Genomic DNA, 20596 nt, shown 5'->3' on the forward strand with positions numbered 1-20596 from the left:
GTAGTATTGTTGTTATTCTTGGTTTGGTAGTGTAAGATATTTAAGATTCTATACCAAACACAAAGATTGTGGAAAAACAACAATTTCTAAAAGTCAAAAGACAAACTCTAACTGTTGGGCCACTAGGGCCATTTGAAAGTAAAATATTGTGGAACAATACCATAGATGAACCAAAAAAAAAAGAAAAAAGAAAATATTTAGGCATATTTATCTGAATCAATGGCTTTGATGTGGATGAGCTCCTTGTTGCTGTCACGGAAGCAACCAGGATCAGGAGGAATACCCATTTTCCTGTCAAGTCTCTCAAGCCTATGATGATCCATGTGGATATTGGTGGCCACCCATCTATTCCAATTGGACACCCACCGTTGCTTCTTTTCATTTTCCTTGATTGTAGCACAACTTACTATTTTTGGCAGTTTTTCGAGCTTAAACTCCCGGAGCCGTTTTGAGAGACTAAAAGACATTTTTAGGGAAAACAGAGAGACTAAAAAAATTCCAAACCAATTTATTAGCTTTTTTCAGCCTCCTCTTCAAAATATTTGAAATGAGTTATTATGATAGCCAAACGAAGATCGTATGCCAAAGTTACGACCTCGAGAAGTTGATGTTCCAACTTACCCCAACGGGGTCCACAAGCTTTTGGCGCTTCATCTCCTAGGGTTAGGTTTTTGGATGTTTAGAGTTTTTCATTGTTTCTCAATGATAAAAAGGCTACTGACCCTCATTGTAACATAGTTCAGAGGCATGTACCCACCACATCTCTTCTTATATAAGTCCAGATCAATCGTATCAGAGGGGTATTCTCTTTCTTTTTCTTTGCATGTCCCCAACGAGGTCAGGTTATAAGGATTTAGGGCTCGAATTGGTTGAACCTATGCAAGACCAGCCTTACAAACATTGAATCGATGACCTCTCATGGTGGAAGAAAAGGAATATGAGGGAGCATGAGATCCTTTCAAAATATTGCTCGAGTAAGCCCTCGAGCGACAGAGGAAAGCAATGATGGATAAATTTTCCGAGATCCTTCGGTGGCTACCCACAGGTAACACATCTTCATCCAACAACCACTTTGGAGGTGTCACTCCCTTTAAGGTATAATTCAACTTTAACATTCCCATATTTGAAGGTCAAATGGATGCAGACGCCTTAGATAGATGGTTAAATCCGTTGGAAGGATATTTTTCAGCTCATGACTTTTCCAATCAGGAAAATATTACTTTTTCACTCCTCAACGCCACCCCCATGTTAAGGATTGGTGGGAAACCTACAGTGAATAGAAGGATGAGAGGGAATCCTCACTGTTTTTAGCCACAACCACTTGGAATTCTTTCCAAGACACCATCAAGGAACAATATTACCCTATTGGGAGCTATGAAGATAAATACAAAAAATGGACCACATTGCAGTAGGGAAGGCACCATGACATGCCAGAATTCACAAATATTTTTCATACCCTTTGCACGAAGTTAGGAATATAGGATTTTGAGCAGAATTTGTTACTCAAGTACCACGGCTTTCTACATAAGTACATTCAAGACGAGATGGAGATCCTAGACATGTCCTTGCTTGGTGCCACTTATTAATACATTGTTAAGATCGAGTAGAAATTTAAACAAAAGAAGCGAGACTTTGGATTTGTGTATCGAAAGCAAGAGAAAGGAGGCCCCCCCAAACTGTAGAATAGAGGAAAAAACCAAGGTAGGGTGACCTAGGACAACCCATCGAAGCCGTAAGCAAATAACAACACCACGAAGACAAATAAGGACACATGGAAATGGTGTGAGTTACATAAGGGCCGCACTCACAACACAAGTGAGTGTCGAGCCAAGAAATCACTAGTGCTCCAGCTGAAAGCATCCGAATTAGATGCATGTTCCGACTCTGAGTTAGAAATTGACAAAGGGAATGAAAAAGGGAAGCATATTATTGATGCAGAGCCCAGTTCCACCATTTCCACCACATAGCTCCAGAAAATTGAACCCAAAGATCTAGAGGAGGGGGAGAAACTCTTCCACTCACAGATGTGGGTGAATGTTTCTCCACTACAGTTCATTGGTGAAAATGGAAGCTAAAAGAAATTCATTTTAATAGAGGTCGTTAAGTGATTGGGCTTACCAACCACACCACACCCACAGTTGTACACCATCGGGTGGGTTCACCAAGGATGAGATCTTTGCACAACCAACATTGTCACCTTCCCTACAACATCAAGCCCTTCATAGATGAGGTGATGTGTGATGTTGCTCCTCTTGAGGTTTGTGATGTATTATTAGGCCAACCATACTTGTCGAAGCTATTTCAGGAGTATGAATTCGAAGTAATTATGAAGCCCGAAAGATTGAATGCTAGACCCGATCACCTTTCATGGATTGAGAATGGTGAAGAACCTACAAGTCTTGAGAAGGATTTCTTGATGCATAACTCTTTCCTATGCGCATTGTATATGAATATTTTGTGGATAAAATCCAATTCCTATCTACGGGTGTAGCTCTTGAAGGATATACGATGTAGCAAAAGAAGGAATTGGTGGTCAGGGCTGTGGATTTCTCTGTAATTGCAGGGAACTTGTATAAAATGGGGTCAGATGAAGTCTTGCGCAGGTATGTACCATAATACTAATGACACACTATCCTGACCAAAGCACATGGAGGAGTTGCTAGAGGACATTATGCAAGAAGAGCAATTGAGTGAAAGATCCTACAAGCTGGGTTTTGGTGGCCAATTGTGCACAAATATTCCAAGGAATATTGTAGGGCATGTGATGTCTGTCAAAGGTCTGGGAGCGAAGGGATGAATTGCCTATGTACCCACAAGTTTCATTATAGGCATTTGAAAAATGGGCAATAGATTTTGTGGGACCTATTCACCCACCAGGAAAGAAAACGGGAGCATGCTACATTATCACAGTGACAGAATACTTGACCAGGTGGGTTGAGGCACATCTCATGAAGGATTGCAGTGCAACTACAACTGTGAAGTTTATATTTGAGTACATTCTGTCTAGGTTTGGCTATCCTACTATTTTGATCACTGATAGGGGTTCACATTTTATGAATGAAATGATTGCTGCTTTGCTAGAAGAATTTCAGATGTATCATCAGAAAATCACGCCATACCATTCTCAAGCAAATGGAACAGTTGAAGCTTTCAATAATATCATGGAGAATGATTTGAAGATCTGTAATTCAAATAGGAATGATTGGGATGTGTGCATATCAGCTGTTCTTTGGGCATATAGAACTAACTAGAAGAAGTTGACTGGATAGCCACCATTTTGATTGGTTTATAGACAAGAAGCGGTGATGCCAATGGAGTACATAGTGCTCAGTTTGAGGATTACTGCAATCACAGAGATGGCAGATCAGGATATAATGGAAGAACGCCTCACGTAGATGCTTGAGTTAGAAGAATATTGCTTCTTGACAGGTTTTCATTAATAGGTGCAGAAGACTAGAGAAAAGGTGTGGCATGATCACCACATTAAGTAGTGCACCTTTAAAAATGGAGATTTAATGTTGATGTATGATAGAAATGTTAGAAAATTATATATTATAGAGCAATGGAACACAAAAATATTGAAAAATATAAACACAAAAATTGCATAAAACAAGAGAGACATAAATATACGTGGTTCACCCAATTTGGGCTATGTCCACGAAGAAACAACCAGTCCTTCCTTTTATATTATCCAGTAAAATCAAGAGATATAACATACAACAGATCTGTTGTAATTCCCTCTTTTCTCTCACAAAATCTCCTCTCTCTTGCTCACTCAGAATACACATCTACATAGCCACAATATAATTCCCTCATATATAGCGAGGGGTTGCCTTATAGGGAAAAAAACCCTAAATTAAACATAATTTCTCCAGTCAGATTTCCACCTGATAAATGGCCCATATTGACTATGAAATTATAATATTTTATAGGGAAAATTTTCATCTATTTTTAGCTTCGGGGGTGCTAGCCCCAATCCCCCATTATGGGGGGGCTCTAAATAATCATCATCACCCCGCCAGTCCTCCCTGGTGACGCGCATAAATGGGCAGTGTTGCCGCCACATTATTAAATGGGGTCCAATGCAGTGATACCTCTGAATAAGAAGATAATTAGGCTCCACACCCAACAAGTAAGTTTACTAAGTTCCGAGGTAAGTTTTAGATGCATTGGATGGGACCATACATCGTCAAGGAGATTATAGATGGAGGTGCAGTTTAGCTCACAAAGCTGAATGAGGAGCTATTTCCTGGAAGAATCAATGGAAGCTAGTTGAAGTTGTACAGGGGCAATCCCACCCTTGCATGATGACCACATGGAAGCAGAACAATCTTAGGACTTCAAGCAGTTTGAAGGAAGTACAGGACTATAAACCACTCTGTTGGGAGAAAAGTTTGGCCAAGATATTGGGATGCACGACGGTTAAGAGAAAGGCGCAGACTGGAGTTGTGAAGTAGGAGCTGTGCTAGCAAGGTGGGTCTGGCGCAACCTAGCCAAAAAGTGACGTTGGAAGCACTATAGATTATTGGATGGAAATTTTTCCATTAAAGGGAGTGGGGGGGAAGCATTTAAGGAGCATATATTTGGAAATATGCCACCAAAAGAGAATTAGTGAGGGAGATATGAAGGGAATCAATGGATTTGAATTCAAAAAGGGCTATAAATACATCATCTTGCTCCACATTTGACCACTTTGCTTCTAGAGAGATTGCCTTGATATTTTTCACCTAAGTTTGAGAATAGATGATTTCTGTTGTTTGGACGAGATTGAAAAGCAATAGAGAGGGAGAACTCCCAGAAGGGGCTTGGATTTGAGGCAAAGTTTTCCAAGTGGCAGAAGAAACCCTTTTGGGAGAGCCTTGCCAAGATGAATGCAACACCATCAGCCCCTACCACAGTGCCTAGGTCGCCAAGGCCAAAACCTACTACCTCTACAGTAGGAGAGAAAAATTAGAAGAAGCCACAACTAGCCTCGGTTCGGCAATCACCGTGCAAAAACCCAACTGAAATTCGAAAGAAGTGGCGTATGGATAAAAATAAGCAGCCGATGGAACCATAGGACTTAGATGAAGAAGAGATGACTAGGGGGATTCAAAATATCAGTGTGGAGGATCTAGAACCAATTACCCGGCTACCGTCATATATACCATCTAGGAAATCAACTGCCAAAGTCACTAAGGACTCTGACTTGGTTAAATACAAGGTATTCACACCATTGCTACCAGAGGAAGTACCTGTTGAGGGTGACTTGTTGGATCGGGTACCATTTCTTAAGATGGAGGATTGGATTTTGGGTGATCATACGAAGTTTACACAATTAGAACCTAGTAAATTCTTGAAATCAGTCTACTACGAGGAGGTGGGCGTTACATGGCTTGAACCAATGAAATGGGTGGACGGTATTGAGCGTGCAGGGTTGCTCAACATGCTGTATGTCCCACATTTTAGTTGTAGCATCATTAATACCATATGTTGTGTCAATTGTTGGCATTAGTTCATGATGGGTGCCTCTGGCTGGGAGGGCCCATCCCAATTGATGCTATCTTGGTCCACATAATCAGAGTTCTACCTTATTAAAGCATGAACCCTGCAGATGCTTTGTGGGGAAGCCACAAGAGAAAAAGATCATGGATCAGATGAAGAGTGACTTTGGGTTGGTGAATATGTCGTGAGGCTATGCCATTAACTCTATCTCAGATGGGGCTGTGTGGTTTTCTGCATAAATTTTGGTAGGAAAAATAATGCGGAAGTGTCGTGCTGATAAAGTACCAACATAAGTGGTATCCTTAGTTGCATAGTGCAGCCAGGGAGTCCAATTTAATTTAGAAAAGTACCTTTTCCAGGAATTCTTGGATGATTGCCGAGAAGCCCAGGAGGACGAAAAAGTATTCCACTATGCTTGGTTATTGTTATTGATCACACTGGTGGTTTGGAGGATGCCTGAGGATTTCGAGTTCCTAATGCCGTATCCAGACTTGTGCAAGGCTAAAAAATTCACCCTATTGTGGGTAATGAAGGACCCTGATTGTATCATTGAAACCAAGATATTTTGGGCCCGTTTTGAATCAGAGTTGCATATGGTGATCAACCAACAACCACGATTGTCACCTAGTCTACATGCATAGTACAAAAATATAGCAGACTTCAAAGTAGATTTCCAAAATCTGTCCATACGCATGAAGAAGTATGCCGCAAGAACATGGCACAAGTTCCCTTATTTAGTCGTGGAGGATGATATTATGGGGTTCATCAGCCGATGGCCGAGCAATTGGCTCACTCCATCTGGAGAAGCTACAGGAACAAGTAAGGCTGCATAAGTAGAAATAGGGAAAATAGTAGCTGCAACAACGACCATGAAAGACAAGGAAAAAGAAGCACAAAAGGCTTTTAAGAAAGAGAAAGAAGCACAAAAGGCTTCTACGAAAGAGAAGGAAGCATATAAGGAAAAATATGCGCAAGAAGTGACATCGCAGGTTACCATTGACCTCGAAGAGCCTGATATATAACATACATATATTGAAGTAGAAACCACAAATGAAGAGGATGGGGGCACAGACCCCTATGTCGGATTGGAGGACTTAGAGTCCCCCTTCAGGATCAGGAAGAGACAGAAGTGAAGTTTGATGGGACCTCACAAGAAGCAGAAGTCTGATAAGTTTGCGAGTACTACACCATTGGTCATTACAGAGGGGGACCTTCATGAGATAGGCGATGTTGTCCGCTCCGCCACTAAAAACATCTGGGGGCACATCAAGGACGAGTACCACCAGGTACTGGACAAAGTGTAGTAGGGCCTAAAGGAATTGCAGGTCTAGACAGGAGTGACCCAGGGGAGTGTGGGACAAGCAAGCATGGGTCAAGCGGGCGCGAGTTAGGTGAGTGGGACATCAAAGGTAGAACTGACTTACGATATCCACATAGTGATGTTGTCGGAAGGTTCCTTGCATGTTGAAACAACTGAGGATCAGGCCAGGCTACTGCATATGACCAACATGAGTATCAACCTTGCAGCACTACCTATCCAGATCTTGCACAAGCTGCACCAAGGAATTTCATATGAGCTCCACATCTGGGAGAAAAGAGCTATGCTGATTATCGATGGAATCAAGACTAATAATCAACAGGTGTCTACAGAAAAAGCACAGGTGTTGTTGGCCTACGACGAGGGGATGCAACGAAATTAGCAGCTGGACGCAACCCTTACCCAAGTGTGCAATGAGCTCCCTGAGCTCCAAATTCCAACTAAGGTGGCCTGTGGAGAAAATTCACAAGTTAGCTGTTGCAGTGAAGGAATCTAAGGAGGAAAGTGGAAAGGTATAGTTTGAGCTACAATTGTAGATTTTCATGCTTCAACTGAAGATGCAGCCAACCACATCTCCGAAGGTTAGAGAGCAGCACAAAGCTGCCATTAAAGCAGTTATGACAACTTTGGCCGCTGTAGTGAAGGACTGCAACCAATTATTTGAGTAGACAATGGAAATGTGGACCTCGCTGCAGGAGGCCCCACACTTGAAGACGATCAAAGCTGACATTCGTCAAAAGGAACTGTAGTTTGATGAGATTAGGGTGACAATGTGGACCTTATGACCTATGCAGAGATTCACCAGACTCCAAGAAGGGAAATTCATACAAACTTAGATTGATGAGCTGCGTCATAAGGCCTTTATCATTTCCTCAAGGACATAGCCATGGGCTGATGAAGCAATCCAACTGCCACAGTGCATCCAATGAAAGTTAAAAGCTCTTCAGCAGACACATAAAACCATGGGCCTTGTAGTCGAAGGTCTAACGACAGAGAAGTTGGTTGAATAAGTTCGTCAGGCTGCCATGCAGGGAACATCAGATCTTTAATTGTTGAAGACTGAATTCAGTAGCCCACAAGTAAAGGTTGAAGCAACACTAGCAGAGTGACTTTGATGAGTCACGACTTTGTGTTGGGGTCTTGTTGGGACGGGGTCCGCTGGGTCAGATTTTGTTAAAATTTTGTTAAGATATTGTAAAGTCTCCTCATTTTGAGGAGCAGAGTGCGAGTAGCGCAAGTCAATATGAGTCAAAGGGGCTTGAGGAAGGTCAAATCCCCTTAGTTTGTTAAAGTCAAGTTATTTTGAAACCCGCCTATGGTTCGTAGACCATGGTATTGTAATGAAGGAAGAATATACAAGGAAGTCATAGAAGAGTAATAAAAATATAGAGAAGTGCATGAGTTGAGTATGATATTATCTATTATGTACTTGGGCGAAGGGGATTTCTCCTATAGTTGTGTGCGCGGAGACCTTGGTAAGTCAACAACTAAGTGTGCGGGCCCCTGCAGCTGTGTGCGCAGGGCTGGAAAGAGTTTGTATCTGAGAATCTGAAGCATAAAAAAGACATATTTTGAAGTGATATCTGTGTATCTGTGATTACTGTTTATTTCTGAAGTTACTGTCCTTATGAACTATTAAATGCATTTAATTAGGAAAAATACTTAATAGATTCCTGAAGACGTATATTTTCTTATTTATATGATGTTATGCATATTTAGTGCAACCGACGAAGGACATAAATATGCTAACTATTATTTACTGTAAATTCTGGGTTTCAAGGGTTAGGGTTCGCAGATAAAGCCCTAAATTTTGCAGAAACACATCACATAGCCCTCTGGATGTAGAAACTTGGTTCTAGCATCCCCCAATACTTCCTCAGGTGAGACTGCAGCCTGTGCTACGCGGTTGTTTCTGAAAGGGCCGGTAGTGTAGGGTTTTTTTGGTTAGCGCAGCTAACTCCGAACCTAGGTCCAAGCCCCCTAAATCCAACATGTATGAGTCTAGGCCTCACACTATTATTATTTCTTTGGGAAATAAGTTATACAAGATACCAGAGGTAGCACTACCTACCACCATCTCTTTGATCTCTGCGAAGCAATGCTGTAAGATCACTTCACACTGAGAAATTTTTCTTCCTTATGATTCACCCTTAGGACAAGAAGAAGGTTGTGGCTACATCCTGGCATCCAGATAGGGCTCCTATGCACAACAACAATATATGGACAAGGTCGTGGAGGAATACAAGGATATCTTCATCTCACCCGTAGGGGTACCTCGACACTGTTAGGTCAAGTGCTCCATCGATCTGACCACGGGTGTGCCACTACCCAACAGGCTAATCTATTGACACTCTATTATGAAGAAAGACGAAATTAAGAGGAAAGTTGTTGAGAAAAGGGCACATCAGGCCAAGTTCATCACCCTGTGGGACCCCGAACGGGTTGGTACATAAGAAGGACAGGGCTGATAGACTTTGTATTGACTCTTGAGCACTAAATAAGATCACTGCCTGGAATAGGTATCCAATCCCACAGATTGATGACATTTTGGACCAGATCAAGGGGGCTAAATATTTCAGCAAGATTGACTTGAAGTTTGGTTATCACTAGGTACCAATCGAACCCTCCGATATGTGGAAGACTGCCTTCAAATCCAAGGAGGGCCTTTTCGAATGGCTGGTCATGCCTTTCGGGTTGACGAATTCCCCCACAACCTTCATGAGGTTGATGGATGACATCTTGTGGCCCTTCACCAACTCATTCGTGGTAGTATATTGGTGAGCTCCAGTATTGTAGCAATAATGCTACAATTCCTGGGGCTTCCTGTCTCTTAATTTTATCAACCCGGTAGTTCGTACAAACTTGGAAGCGACGGTGCTGTATGCACAAGTACTAGCCCTTGTCGCAGCTGTCACTTGGTCAGCTGGCACAAGTCTGCTAGGGCTTAAGCCAACTTCTATAGGCTCACAGAAGAAGCTTTATCAATGATGGACGAAAGTTAACTTCAAAGAAAGGCTACTCTACTTGACAAACTGAATCAAAAGCAACTTAAAGCATGTAAATCTATGAAACCCTAATTTAACTAGTCTATCCTCTATAATGCAAAGAATGTGGGTGCAACTCTTATGAATGCTGTCATTGCCTCTAACAAGTATGAATGCATGGGTCTAAGCTACTGGCATCATGAGAAATGTGTTTTTGTGTTTTTCCTTTAAGTGTGTGGAATGATTGTGACCTTGGCCTAACTAGGGTTTGATTGTGCAGGTGGGATGGAGATAGAAGGAAAGTGTGGGACAGGTTGGGGAGGCTTGGAGAGGTTCCTAAGGATCCTCAGCACCCATCCATAGAGGTCCCTCACGTTCAGAAGCTCGGCAACGAAGTGAATGGCCTCCTACAGGAAGGCTGTTGGGAATTCTACAGGATACTCTGTTTTCTACAGGATGGCTGTGCACGTCTACAGGATGGTTGGTCGTGGAGATTTTAGGAGTGGATGGAGTGTTGGAGTGGTGTGGGAGGCTAAGGGAGATGGAGATGGACCTAATGATGTCTTAGGAAATGGCAAGTCAGACGAAGGAAGGGTGCATGCAATGGGTTGATGTTTTGGAAGGGTGAAATCAACGAGAGTGAAGGAAATGGAGCGGTACGTGGAATGAGAGAGTTGGAGGGCAAGTGAGTGAGGTAGAGGATGAATAGAACTTGCAGGTGGATGGAGAAAACGACAAAGGAAGTGGCTTGAGAAAGAGCAGCGTAAATGAAACAAATGACCTGTGCATCAAAACAAGAGATTCATTAACCTATTATGCCATGAAACCTACAAATCCGAAATGGAAAACAAGAAATGAAACTAATGCGTGAGAGTGCAGTATGGATCAATGTCGAGAATATATGAATGGATTTTCAATAAAAACGTTCATGTGGCAACTTGCGTGGAGATGAAACGACTGCTGTTCTTTTTGGTGGCTGATCATGGTCTACACCCCAATCCCAACGGTGAGATGGCAGTGAGCCTTTTGCAACCTGTTTTTGATGGAGCTCCAAGAGATTTATTCTACCAACCTATCAAACTCGAATACTGAAAGCAAAGCATCATACCAGTCCTATCTATGCTAATGAAAACAACTAAACCAACAAGCTGGAAATCCGAATTGCATAGGAAACTAAACAAACTCAAGTGCTGGAACTAATGGTAAATGCATTACAACACGGAGGAGGACTATGGCTCTCAGGTTGGGCCCTCACCTGAGAGCTATAGCTCCTTGAGAAAACTCAGAACTAACTCAAAAGTGGCCTTCTTTATTCATAATCTGATAACATGCCAAATTGGCTTACAAAAGAGAACGAAACTTGAGCTGTGCTCCAAAATTACAATAGTAATACGAGAGTTTCAACAACCTAACCAAGGCTAAGGCTTCTATACTTATACAAAACGATGCTCCAACAGATATCCATGATTCTAGGAGCTCGGCTGTTCAATCTATAGTTTAACTGCTGATCCTGTAGGATGGCCATAAATGCTGTTTCCTGTAGAGCAGTTTTGAACTGCTGTTCCTGTAGAACAGCTGGCTGTGTATTAAGCTCGGAGGGAGGCTGAAGTGGGCTCGGAGTTCTTGGTGAGGATCATGAGGAATGTCCCCCAAAACCGTGGACAACCTCTCCTTATGTCAGCAATGCCAACTCGTTGTCTCCTTGCCACCTTTTCGTTGTCTTTTGCTCCCTTTTAATGCCAAAACCTGGAATCACAATGCATTAGCTACGTGGATAAAGTGCCTATCCTTTCTCCTACAAACAACATGAATAAACTAAGAAGTGTATGCATAAACAATAAAAATGAATGGTTTGAGCAAGCAAAATAGGCCAAAAATGAGCCCAAATTGTACCAAAATTGGGGCTCATCATCACCCCCCAGCTGAACCATTTGCTCATCCTTGAGCAACCTTGCCCCTGCTCCTTGTCCTTGGCCGAGGACTCGGGACCGGAACAGGCTGTTTCTTTTCTGCTTTTGATGGTCCTGCCTTTTTTGCCCCTGATGGTGATGAGGGTGATGCTTCCTTCCCTTTTTCTATTTCCTTGAGTCGGGCTTCAGAAGGCGACTGGCCTATCTTTCGTGTCCAGGAAGTTATTTTTGGGCTCCCTTTTTTGGGGGTAGCTGATTGTTTAGAGGGGGTTCTTGCAATGGGTGAAGTAGGTACATCCCCTGAAGTGGTATGGCCACTGGGTGAAGGCTGTGGCTTGCTTGGGGACATCCTCTTGCTTCTCGTGGCTTTAGGTGGCAGAGGGGTCTCCCTCTCCCTTTTCTCTTTCGGTTTTGGAGGAGTGCTGAGGACAGCCGGTGCCGCTGCTGCCTCCTTATCGAGGATGTCAGCCTTCTCTTTCTTGTGTTTTGCTTTCTCGGAGCTCCTTGTAGAGGGTCCCTCCTTTTTAAATTTCAGCCTTCCTGTGGAAGACCCTGCTTTGCCCGCTTTCGGGCCTCCTGTAGAAGATTCCTTCTTTGTCTTCGGCTCTCTAGAGGAGGCTGTTTTTCAATGACCTTCGGGCCTCTTGTAGGAACCCCTCTTTCCAGCCTAGTGATTCTTGTAGGAGCCCCTGTCTCTGTCTTCGGGCTTCCTGTAGAAGCCTGTGGTTGTACTGTTGGGCTTCCTGTAGAAGCCTTTATCTCCATCTTTGGGCCTCCTGTAGAAGCCTGTTTCCCAGCAATTTCCGGGCTTCCTGTAGAAGCCTTGGTCGTTGCTCTTGGGCTTCCTGTAGAAGCCTGCTCCTTACTGATCTTCGGGCTTCTTGTAGAAACCTTTGCCTTTGTTTTCGGGTTTCCTGTAGAAGCCTGAGTTTGCGTTTTCGGGCTTCCTGTAGAAGCCTGTGATTGCGTTCCTGCAGATGCAATTCTCACCACCTTCTCTTGCCTTGTTGCGTGGCTTTTGCGTTTGGCTTTGACTGCAGAAGCTGACGAGGTGCTTGGGCTGGCAGGGGCCACCTCAGCTTTGACTGCCCTGCTCTTCAACCTCTGTTCTCTTGCTGATAGGATGAGGGTGTCCTCTTTGACTTTGTCATCTTCTCCCTCCTCCTTCTTCTTTCGTTCCTTTTTCTGTGCTGGAGCTGGAACTTTTTGGCTTTTTCCTTTCTTACTCCCGGCTGCCGGCTCGTCTTCTTCTCCGTTAGAGGATTCCGCTTCTTCAAGCAACATTTTTATATTCCCCGTTCTTGATAAGTTCCTAAATGATTCCCAAGTGAGGGGAACTTTATATGAGCGGAGAGCATCCTCCACGAGGAGCTTGACTAGCCCATGGTGGGCTATCTGGTCCGGAATTCCGTCCTTGAGCTTGGTGGAACACTCCATTAAGGATTGTAGTAGAAAGTAAGGAATGCTCAACCTCTGTGCTGCAGGGAGGTCAATCTGGTGTCTTAGTTCGTTAAGCAGCCTGAAGTGATATGCATATACAATGCTATATCGGCCCTCACAGGTGATATATTTCATAATTTGTAGACTGACTTCGTTCCATGGCGGCAACAGGCTTGCCCTTTTGACTCCATTTTTGTCTTCGGTGAATGACTCTTCCGGTGGGAAGAACTCCTTCTTTGCTTGCTGGCTCTGCTTCCGCTCTTCTTTGTCCCACGGCAGACCCATGGGCAACTCTGTAATCCGACTGATATGCTCGGGGGTGAGTTTGAGGCTGAGACCTCTGAAGGTTACCGTGGCCAACGTCTGTGATTTAGGATGCAGAGCCTGCAAAAATTCCTCGGCTACTTCCTCATCGTAGCCCTGTAGTTTATCACAGAAAGGCATCCATTGTGCTCTAGTGAAGAGCTCAACCACTGCCGGGTTTCTCCTTAATGCATTTGAATTAGTGGGCTCTCGCCTGATAAACCCGCCAGGCATGATGAACACAGTGTTTGTACCCGAGGTGGTGGATACACAGGAAATTCGGTCTTAAAGACAGAACATGCAATGAATTTTCAGACCACAGTGTGATTATACAGCTATCCTGTAGGAGTGATAGTATAGGCACGGCAAACCAAAATTTTTTATGACCACACTGTGACTAATTGCCTTGCCACCTTTTAAAAAACCAATTGCGGAAGGAGTTGCAGGGTTACCTCTTTTCTGCCACCTTTTTTTTACGTGAAGACTTCACCTTCCTGTAGAGCCGCGTGCCTGTAGAAACTGCTTCCTGTAGGACGGCGTTCCTGTAGAAACTGTTCCTGTAGGAGCAGTGTGCAGGCTTCGGGAAGAGCTTTTAGTTGGCTGGCGGTCGAGAGGTGCTTTACTAGCGTTCAGGTAGCCGAGAGCTCGGCGTGTCAACATGCAGAGGTAAGCAGAGGATCTACTCGAGTTTTGAAGTGAGGTTGATGGAGATACACGCTTAATCAAGCCGATTAGATTTTGAATCGGCGCAGCTCGTGGCGCGGGGGTGAGCTGTCCCCGCCGGACCGTTGGGTGACGTCACCCCTCATCCGCCTGCACATTCGTTTGTTGCCGCATTCATTCCCACAGATCTGCCGCCGCCCTTTTCGGTTAAACTTCACTTCTCGGTTGACGGGACTGATCTTCATGTGCTTGCTGCGTGTGTCTCTCGTCGTGGCTGCCACCTCGTCCTCTGACTATCCCTTTACTAACCGACGTGGCCCATCACTAGCCTTTAGGCCGCTCAACCATTCACCTTTATGCCATGCAAAACAAATCGAAGTAATAATCATGCAGTTTGATGGAGAGAAGGATTAGAACACTTACCTGCGCGCGGCTGCACATGATTTCCAGATTTTTTTAGCGATGGATCCACCTGCCGCATGTGGCTGCACATTCCTGTAGGCTCGTGGTTACAGGATGCTGGCGATGGAGTGGATGGATCTGCGTTCATGCGCCCGTGTTTGATCTCAGATGGCGGTGCTGTGAACGGTCTTCACTTGAGCAGGTCGAACTGTTACAGGATCCCCGCGAGGGGTCTTGTCACCATTCTTTCTTCTCGGGTGTATGCTGCATGCTGGCGGTTCTGGCTTCTCGATCATGATCCCAGCGCTTCTGATGTATCAACATGGATGTGGTATGGTTCTCGGTGCTTAGTTTCTCTTTGACAGGTGCTTTCTCACGAGAACTGATTACTTTGGTGTGCTGCTGCAGGGATCTGGGTTGCATGGCGACGAGGGTGGTGGAGGACGATAATGGCAATGTTCAGGGGTGCCATCATTGACATGCATGCATTCAATCCACTCCTCAGTCGCTAGATCTTCATTTGAAACACATTTCAGCCATCGTAACCTTCTACAGGAAGTTTCCTGTAGAACACAGAGCTTCCTGTAGAAATTTGGCACTTTCCTGTAGAAGATCCACGTCTTCCTGTAGGAAGACTGTCTGTTCCTGTAGAAAAACTGTATCCTCCTGTAGAAGATCCAAAGCATGATAATAACTGCACATACCTTAAAAACATTGCTGTTCTTGGAGGAGGTGCTGATGACATCCTTTGCTAGCATGATGAAGGCCCCTGGCTTGGAGTGGAGAGGCTTCTTCTCCTCCATAGAACATCTGCATGCAAAACCTTTTTATTGTGCTGATTGTTTTTTTCTCTTTTTTTTTTTTTTTTTTTTTAGAAAGACAATAGGAGCGCCTCGATGAGGTTTTCACCTCCACTGCCTGCCTTGGGTGCCCCAGAGAGGTTTTCACCCAAGGATCTTTATTTTCCTCTTTTTTCTTGAAAGACAATAGGAGCGCCTCAATGAGGTTTTCACCCCTACTGCCTGCCTTGGGTGCCTCAGAGAGGTTTTCACCCAAGGATCTTTATTTTTTCCCTTTTTTTTTTTTTTTTTTTTGTGTTTTAGATCCTTCAGGGTATGCCCAAAGTGGATGCAGAACCCTTCTCTATGACCAAAACAGATTTCTCCATAGTGCTGATAAACTCTTGTCTTGAGAGAGGTCTTCTATAGATCTTCAATCGGTGCCCATTTACAAGCATGGGAATGGATTCCTCATCAATGGTTCGAATGAGGACAGATCCATTGTCATGGCACTGTTCCACCACATATAGTCCTAGCCATCTGGTTCTCAACTTCCCCTTGAAATCTTTGAATCTGGAATCATACAACAAATCCCAATCTCCCGGCTGAAATTGCTTGTCATGGAGATGTTGGTCATGCCACACCTTCCTCTGAAGTTGAACCACCTCTGAGTGAAGGAGGGCCTGCATGCGGTGTTCATCCAGTCCATTCAGCTGCAATAGCCTTTCTTGCTGTGCATGGCTGAGATCTAGGTCCAGCTGAGCTGCCAACCTCAAAGTGTTATACTCAAATTCAATGGACAGCAAAGCTTTCTTCCCATAGACCAGCTCATAAGGTGTGAAACCGGTGGTGGTCTTCCAAGTGGTGTTGTAAGCCCATGTGGCTTCAACTAGGCGATCTGCCCAGTCTTTTCTGCTGTTGTCTACCACTTTGGTCAAGATCCCTTCTAGAGCTCTATTGGTGACTTCCACCTGCCCATTGGCTTGAGGATGATAAGGGGTGGAAGTCCTATGCTTGATCTTGTGATGAGCCAATAGATCTTCAACCAAGTTAGAGGTGAACTGGCTCCCTTGATCGGTCACCAGCTCTCTTGGGTAGCCAAACTTGTAGAAGATGTTCTCTCTTAAGAACTCAACCACCTTTTCTTCAGTTGCTGCTTTGATTGCTTTAGTCTCTGCCCACTTTGTCAAGTAGTCAGTACACACTATGATGTAGGATCTTTGCCTCGAAGAGGGATTGATTGGGCCCACAAAGTCCATGCCCCACTTCTCAAATGGCTCGAGAGTCACTTGAGGTTGGAGAGGCATCTCATCCCTTTGGGTCGGTTTCCCCATTCTTTGGCATTGGTCACACTGGCTAACATATCTTCTGACATCTTGATGAAGTGTGGGCCAATAGTAGCCTGCCTGCAGGATCTTGAAGGCAGTTCTCTTTGCCGCAAAATGTCCTCCACAAGGCCCATCATGACAGGTGAGGAGAATGTCAAAGACTTCCTCCTCCCTTACACAATGCCTTAAGATCTGATCGGGGCCAAGCTTGAACAGGTTGCCCCCAATCCATGTAAATGAGGCACTCTTTCTGATGATTTTGCTCTTCTCTTTTGAAGAGAGGTGCGGAGGAAACTGAGTTGAAACAAGGTAGTTTGCTATGTCAGCAAACCATGGAGAGAGTACTGAGATAGCAAACAGATGCTCATCAGGCATCTGGTCATCCACCGTCCCATCTTCATCTGCAGACAAATCCAATCTAGACAAGAAGTCAGCAACAACATTTTCTTTTCCTGGTTTATCAACAATGGTTAGATCAAACTGCTGCAATAAAAGTAACCATCTAATAATACGAGCATTCACATCTGGTTTATTCATCAAGTATCTAATAGCAGCATGGTCAGTATGTACAAAAGCCTGGTAACCAGTAATGTAATGTCGGAACTTGTTCAGTGCATGAACCACAGCTAAGAATTCCTTCTCGGTTACAGTGTAATTCAGCTCTGCTTTGGACAAGTTTTTGCTAACGAAGTAAATGGCATATGGAAGTTTTTGCTCAACTTGTCCTAAGGCTGCACCTATGGCTTTGTTCGAGGCATCAGTGTGGATGTGGAAAGGTAGGGCCCAGTTTGGACCTCTTAGGATTGGAGCTGACACTAACTTGTCTTTTAATTCATTCAAACTCTTCTGACAATCGTCAGTCCAATTAAACTCCACATCTTTTGCCAACAAACCAAACAACGGTGAGGCTAACTTGCTGAAGTCTTTAATGAACCTCCGGTAGTATCCTGCTAATCCCAAGAAACTCCGGACATCCCTTACTTTTTGAGGAGGTGGAACCCTCTTGATGAGAGCAATTTTGTTAGGATCCACCTGCAATCCTTGAGAAGAAATGGTATGGCCTAGCACTGTCCCTTCAGTCATTAGGAATTCACATTTCTCAGGGCTAAGGGACAAGTTCATCTCGATGCACTTGGTTAGGACCTTTCCCAAGTTGGACAATGCTTCCTGGAAGTTGGCCCCATAAGGGGTAAAGTCATCCATGTAGATTTCCACTGCATCATGGACCAACTCCGAGAAGATGCTCAAGACAGCTCTCTGAAAAGTAGCAGGAGCATTGCATAGCCCAAAGGGAAGGACTCGGTAGGCAAAGGTACCCCAAGGACAAGTGAAGGTGGTCTTATCTTGGTCTTCCGGGCTGATTTGGATTTGATTGTACCCGCTGAACCCATCCAGGAAAGAGAAGAACTTCTTTCCTGCCAGTCCATCCAACACTTGATCTATGAAGGGTAGAGGGAAATGGTCCTTCTTGGTAGCTTTGTTCAGCTCCCGGTAATCTACACAGATCCTCCACTTCCCATTCTTCTTGGGAACCAACACCAGAGGGGACACCCATTCACTATCTGAGATGGGGTAAATGAATCCGGCGTCCAACAGTTTTTGCAATTCTTCCTTGACAATGTCCTTAAGGGCTGGATTCATTCTCCTCTGGGGTTGCCTAACTAGTTTACAATCCTCTTTGATGTATATATGATGGGTACAGACTGAGGGGTGGACTCCTTTCATCTCCTTATAGCTCCAAGAAAAAGCATCTAAGTGGCTGGCCAACAGGCTACACAACTCCTTCTCCTGGGAAGGAGACAGAGAGGAACTGATCTTTAACGCTCTCTCAGGGCCGAACTCCACACTTTTGACTCTGGGAGTTACAGGGCTGGTTGTACAAAGGTCCACTAAGGGGCTAGCTTGGGCATCCTCTACCAACTTCTCTAAAGATAGTGCACTGGAAGGTGGATTCTGGATCAGGGTCTCAATTAAATCATCCTCGGTAGGAGAATTTCTTCTAGCGGTATCTAGGGTGCACAGAGGTGCAGAGTACACCTCGTCTTCCTCTCCGTCCTCCAACCAGAGTGGTAAATCATGCTCTAAAGAAGGTTGGGCAGGAGGGTATAGGACTAGCTGCTTGGACATGGGACCATTTTTGATGGTCATGTTCCCTGCCCGACAACTTATGTAAGCATCTGCAGTAGCTAACCAAGGCCTCCCCAAGATGAGAGGATATCCAGTAAGCTTGGCCTTTGGTTGCAGGACCAGGAAATCTGCAGGGTATTCCCAAGAATCAATTGAGACCAAGACATCCTCCACAATCCCTTCGGGAGTCACGGTGGAGCGATCTGCTAACTGCAATACTGTCGAAGTCTTTCTCAAGGAACCCTGAAGATTGAGTTTAAGCATGGTATCCCTGGTCATCACATTGATGGCTGCCCCCAGATCAATCAAGGTGTGGGGGATAATGGTGCCATTGATGTGTACATCTACTACAGGACTTCCAGGATCTAGGTATTTTGGGCAGATGACTTGTCCTAGCATAAGGTCAGACAGTTGTCCTATGACGTTGATAGTTGAGGCATCTTTCTTCCGTCTGCCTGGGTGTTTGAAACACTTCTCCTTAATCAGCTTGTTATATATTGGCACATCCTTGATGGCTTGGAGAAGTGGGATTTTAACACACAACTGTTTGAGCTCACCCAAAAGCTCATCTTCTTCTGGGTTCGGTTGTGTGGTGGCGGTTAATCTCTCAGGAAAGGGTGGAGTAGGCTTTGGTTCACTCTCCTGATGGTTTTCCCCATCCTCTGGGGGAGGAGGTTGGCGATCTAGAAGAATCTTTCTAGATCTAAGATTGATTTCCTGGATCTCCATAACATAGGTAGGGCACGAGGTCTCCCCAGTATATACCTGCTGAGCCTGTCTATTGTTGGGGTTCGGGTTTGGTTGAGCAGGCATCTGAGGTTGCCTTGGAGGAGCAGGAGGTAAAGGCTGAGGTTGAACTGGTGGTGGAGGCAAAATGGCGGGAGGAGTGTTGTATTGGGGCCTCCACCCCGACTGAGGAGCACTCCATTGAGGTTGCGACTGGGTATGTGAGTGATATGGATGAGAAGTAGGTTGAGTAGGGTACTGAGGTGGATAAGACCATGGAGGAGGCATTGACCAGGAAGGATGAGCAGGGGGACCCCAGGAAGGCATGGGAGTCAAGTGGTTGGGGTTGTAATAAGCTTGAGATGCCCCTTGCATCCCCTGCTGATAAGGTCTAGATCCTTGAGGCCTCCTTTGGTTGATGAAGTAGAGAGGTTCAGTGGGGGCTTCAGTTCCCTGGTACATGGCTTTAAACCCAGGCAAGGTTGGACACTGATTTGTTGGGTGGTCCTCCTCACAAACGAAACACACTTCAACCGAATGCAATGGACATTCGTTCTTAGGGTGTCTTCTGGTGCACCTAGGGCAGAAGACAGCCAAGGCTCTCTCAGCTTCCTCTTTCTTTTGCTGGATCCTGAATGTGTCCAGCTGCATGGCAATGGTATGTCTCACCTCACTCTTAAGATCTTCTAATTGGTTTGTAAGCTCATGTTTGGAGAAAGGGACACTGGTGGAGAGGAGGTTTCCTCTACCTCGTTTTCTAGCTGCCCTGGAATGATTTCGAAACACAGTTTTGATGTCCTCATAAGGCAGTTGGTAAATGTCCCCCCCAGCTAACATGTGAAGGGTGTTTAGGAGATCTTCAGGGACTCCTCGGAGTAGAACCAACTTGAGGGATTCAGGGTCAAGTGTGCACCTGGCCCGTTTATAGCTAAGTTGGAACCTCTCCTCATAGTCCTCTAAAGACTCATCATTCCCCATGGTCATTCGAAAGATTTCTCCCTTGGTTTCCTTGGACCTACAATAATCCCTATACTTGGTATTGAAGGCTTGTTGCATCTGAGCCCAAGTGGTGATGCTATTCCCAGGTAATCCCATGAACCAACGTAGTGCTGCATCCTTGAGAGTGGAAGGG

This window comes from Pinus tabuliformis, chromosome 8, assembly GCF_031772625.1.
Source record: "Pinus tabuliformis cultivar Carrire ecotype Pingquan chromosome 8, CPIR1, whole genome shotgun sequence".
Lineage (NCBI taxonomy): Eukaryota > Viridiplantae > Streptophyta > Pinopsida > Pinales > Pinaceae > Pinus > Pinus tabuliformis.